Source organism: Sinocyclocheilus anshuiensis, unplaced genomic scaffold, assembly GCF_001515605.1.
Source record: "Sinocyclocheilus anshuiensis isolate Anshui unplaced genomic scaffold, SAMN03320099.WGS_v1.1 scaffold1228, whole genome shotgun sequence".
NCBI lineage: Eukaryota > Metazoa > Chordata > Actinopteri > Cypriniformes > Cyprinidae > Sinocyclocheilus > Sinocyclocheilus anshuiensis.
The window spans coordinates 7,167-12,694 of record NW_015547716.1 but is presented as its reverse complement, the minus strand read 5'-3'; positions in this window follow the sequence as shown (position 1 = coordinate 12,694).

Here is a 5,528-nt window from a genome sequence, read left to right as displayed (position 1 = left end):
TATATATATATATACATTACACATGAACTGGCACAGAGTGGAGCTAGTTAATTCATTTAGTCTCTTCTCTAAATAAAGCATTTTCATTGTGAAATGTTTGGTCAAGGAAAGGAGAGAGGAGGATCCAAATGCAGCACAAGAGTTTTTATTTAAACAAACACAAAAAAGTGATACAGACAGGGCAACAACAAGGCAGTGACCATAGCACACGGAGCCGTCATTACCAAAACAACTCAAAACAAAGAACCAGGGCAAACACAGGGGTTTATATACACAGGATAACAAGTAAACAAGGAGGAGGAACCAGTCAGTAACTACAGAAACAAGCAAGGGTAACAGGAACTGAACACAGAGACAAAGGGAAACCACTTCAACTTAAAAGTCCAAAACAGGGCACACAAGACAAGGATTGTGACAGACTGTTAGGCTGTTACTGAAAAACATTCAGCTGATTAAACATATACTGACACTATATGTTAAGATTCAGGTTAAATGTTTCTCTCCTCTTTAATCGTAACACTTACTTTCTGACTAACTAACTCTAGCTGGTTATGTTGAGTTAAACACTCCCCTTTGACGTATTATAGAAGTAGATTAAAGTGAAAGTAAAACTGAACAGTTGCGTTTGTATTTCAGTGATTACACAATTCTTGTTTCTTCCCTGTGCATTGTAATTTTCTGCTAAAACGTTCAGAATGGTATTTAAGGTCCTCATCAATTATAATGACAGTAAGAATAAAGAACTAGATGTGGCGGATTCAGAAGACAAATTTAAGAAGACGACCATCAGAGAACTGAAGGAGAAATTTAGATCTAAGGTGTCTGGAGCCCCTGGTAGGAGAAATAATTATTTTATCTCCAGAGACAAAATAATCATGTTTAGTTTTTTTCCTGTTGGCAGTTTAGGACAATATGACTGAAAATCCAGTTAAACTGCGGAGTAATTTTCTAACTATATTAACGGTTGATAATCAGAATTAGTTTCAGAGGTGTTTGTAAGTTCTTTGAACATTCATGTGTCAACATGTCATTTGAATCATTCATCATGTTATAATGTTTGTCTTTTGTCAGACCCAGGTGACGCAAGGGCGATTTTTGGAAAATGGCCACTGGAAGATGATCTTACACTTGGCTATTACAACATTACACATTTATCTGTTCTTTTCTTTGTGCTGAAAATGCCTGGTGGAGGTATGACTTATGTTTTCATATGATTACAGTCCATTGAAACAGTAAATCGTTGTCATAAAAGTAGATATGATATTGTTCTTTATCATTCACTAAAAAATGAGAAAGAAAGTCACACTGTGAATGGCAGATAATTTTTAATCTGTTTATTATTCATACAATGACACAATGTAAATACTTTAAATGTGTAAAGTGTGATTTGTAACAGCATTCTAAGCTGTTTTCCACATGGGGAGCAAAAAATGTCCCCACAAGATCAAACATTTCAGGCATTAATATAGTTGTTATATATGTCATTATACTCCTGAAATTGATATTTTTCATCTTTATGTTTCTCACAGGTTCACTTGATAAAGAATTTCCCAGGTCTGAATCTATGGAGAGATTACATTTGAAAATGTAAATGTGTTAGACATACTGCATTCAGTCTAAATAAGAGCTAAATATTTAACATACTTGCTGAAGAAATGGAGAAACATCCTCATATCATACACAGAAAATGTAATAAACTCAGCACAACTGATGTTTTTTTTTTTGCTTTTTTTTATATCAAAACCTGCCCAAAGTTCTTTAGTGAATATTTACAACTACATTTATGCATTTAACAGACACTTTTATTCAAAGTGATATACAAGTGAGGAATATAACAAGTGATTCACATATATGACTGACATTGTTGTCTGTACTGTTCGCTGCTGGTAACATCCAATCAAAAATAAATAAATTGTAAATAGAGTATAATTCAGATAATATGTAGGATAATATATTTCTGTGCCTGTGTATATTTTTGGATATGATGCATCTTTTTTTTTTTCTTAATTAATAACGGACGTTTTTTGACAACACATCATGTCAGTTTTTAATAAAATATAAAATAAAATCCATTTGATCACATATCATGAAATTGAACATTGTAATAGAATGATGTGAAATGACTTTATTAGGAGAATGTTCTGTTTGCAGGTTAATGTGTTGGAAACTCAATGTAAACTAACTGAAAAACAAAATAGAAATGTGTAATTTAATAATCTGATACTAAAGCACATTACTGAACGCTACTTTTAGATGCATCATTGGTCATTAGAGTTTTTAGGCCTGTAAGAGGACATGTACAGATATGATAATATCATATATAATGTCATGCACAAGTTTAACAGTCCTTTTAAAGCTCCAGCATAACATTACAGGCCATACCAACACGCTGAAAGTAGAAACTGATTCATTGTCTTGAGTGAAAGAGAGATTTCAACACCATATGTGTGGGTGAATGTGGCCAAAAATATCTGAAGAGTCTTGTGAACTTATAGATATGACTTTGTTTACATTTAAATGTATTCATTTAGAAGATGCTAAGAGAGTGTTTATCTGACCTGAAGCAGATGAAGAGATTTGACTGTCATGATGAACTCATCAATGACCAGCAGATGGAGACTTTGATCAGCAAAACTCAGAAGCACAGAATAAATGTATAGACTTACCTATAATTATGAATTAGTTCAAAGTAATGTGACTATGGAGAAACACAAGCAGTTGGTCTCACCATGTTTTTTTTTTTTTTTTTGATGACCTTTGATGACAGACCCTTCTAAAAATATAAAGACAGAAATTTATTTTTGAAAATTAATTTGAAAGTGTATTTGTTTTTCAGTCTGTTGACAGTATTTTCTGATTTATGGAGTGATTAAAAAAAGAGAAGTTAAAAATCCCCTTTAATATGTCAACAAGATCAAAAGACATACACAGTGGATATTTAAACAAAACCCTTCACGATGAACAAACTGATGCCACACATACTGTCCATAAAATATATATATATAATGTATATAAACTCTTTCTTAGTTTTATATATGTTAGTTTATGTGTGAATATAAACGAGTTCATTATTACCCCACATACACCTTATTTAGATGGTTTTACCTGAGTATTTAACTGAAAGGTGCTCTTCTTATTTAATTATATCTCACAAATGAAATATAATGTAAATGAAATGTTAATATAAAATGTGTTTTATTTAATGCATAAGCCCAACCAAGGATATTTAGATTTAAAACCTCAGCTTGACTGTTTGTCCACAGATCTGGCTGGGTCACTGGTGTAGCAGTGTGTATTTATATTTGAAATATCACCAATAAAAATGATGCATGAGTGTGTGAGTTGAGTGTTTTTAAGTTAAATGTCTAATGAACTACAAGGCTGTGTTTAACAGACACGGTAACAACATACAACAATTCAGAAGATGCTTTCCTGTCTATTGGTCAACATAAACAAATGACATTGACCTGATTTACAGGTATATTAATATTATTGAACACATTTGTATGTATACATTAAATATACACAAACATACATCTGTATTTAAAGTACTGATATTTCAGGATCAATCCCTCCATATGGCAGCGAAACACATGGATATGCGTGAGTTCTACAAAAAAAAGCTTTTGATAATTTCCACTGTTGTTGGAGCATAAGGTCTTATAGGTGTTTCCCAGGTTACAATAAATCAGTTTATATGCACTGTAAAGTTCGGTTTTAAGCTATAGTGATTATATATTTATGTAATAAATGTGAATGTTTCGGGGTTTTATTTTTTTATTTTTGCTATTTTGTCTGCAAATAAACTGATTTAAGACAAGATTGAGCTGATTTGTTATTTAATGTTTGAAGTTTAATATCGCAAAATATCTTCAGTAGCTAGTCTACTTGAAGTTATTGGTTAGTTGTTAGAGGTGTGAGTCGAGTAGCCTAGCATCATTTTTGGGGACTAAATGATTGATTTCCAACATGTTATTTGCATTTATGCATTTGGAAAATGCTTTCAGAGTGACTGCATTCTTCATTGTTGCATTCTAGATACACATTTTATCATGTATTCCCTGGGAAATAAACCCATAACTGTGGTTATAGATATTGGTTTTATATGCAAAATTAAAGCAAAAGCTAATATAAAAGCTTTATATTTTCTTGTTTGATCACCTTAGTTTTTTTAAGTCAGAAAAGTTTTGAACAGAGCCAAAATGGCCTTTCAGCTCCACATCATGATTAATAAATTATTACCAGTGGCATCATCAAGTGAAGAATTTAAAAGGTTCACCATTAGAGATCTGAAGAGAAACGCATTATGTTTCATTCCTGAAGTAAACGGTAGTTTGCAGATTTCTTTCAGTCTTCACATTTAATCAGTTTGGAATAGAAAAGGCACATTTTTATCTACTTAATCTGTAAGTTTGGTTTTGTTTTTCTTGTTAGATCCAGAAAGATTGAGGGTGATTTTTCGGCAAACAGAGTGTGAAAACGATCAAACATTTGAATTCTGCAACATTGAACACCTGTCTCTCCTGGTCATCATGCCTGGTGGAGGAGTTACAGTAGCCTATGACTCTTGTACACTTTGCTTTACAAAATTTACAAAGTTATAATAGCCCTATATTATATATTTGTATGAACACTTTGACTGATGCATTTGAATTTGACAATGCAACTGTTTCGCCAACAACCATAGGCTATACGAAGAATATTTCAGCTCCCTTTAATTTGTAGTTTACATTCTCTCCAACATGAAATTCTATTTCATGTAAAATGTAACTTGTGATTTTTAATGTATTGCTCACTGTTTATCGAAAAAAAAAAACACAACAAGAGAATACTTTATAAATAAAGATTTTGCAAAAACAGCATATTACCTGAATACTCAAGACAAAGGAATATTCCTTTAACTTATGCTGTAATTTAAAAACAAATTTCACTGAGAAATTGCTAATAATTTAACAAATGATTACTCAGAATTGGCAAGTAGCCTAACACACTGAATTAAAAGAGAAATTGAAAAGTAGAAAGACTGAAATTGTATTTTCTTAAAAAAAATAAATAAAAAAAAAACTTAAATAATCTGTTATTATTTGCGTCACTACCGGTGCGACTATAGTATAAATGGGCGCCGGGAGAACACGTCATCCTCTTCTTCATCTTCATTGACTGTTTTGTTTGAAGCATGCATTTCTGTGGTAGGAGCGATCTCTATTCCTATCATTATGGCGAGCACTAGCAAAGCGTTTAGAGGATGTGTGCATCCGTGTCGTCGTTATTTGACACCCGATGACACACACGATCTATGCGTTGTTTGTTTGGGCGAAGAGCACGCACGTGATGTCCTCGAGGGGGCAATCTGCGTGCACTGCAAGCGTTTTTCAATGAAAAAGCTCCGTTCTCGTTTGTCTCTTTTTTCGAGTAAAGAGGGGCAGCCATCTGCTTCCTGCGGTTCAGGACCCGCCTCTGCTGAGGCACGGAGGAGAATGAGCTCGTGGGGATCTCAGGTGGACCTGGCCGATGAGTTTAAAGAGGGG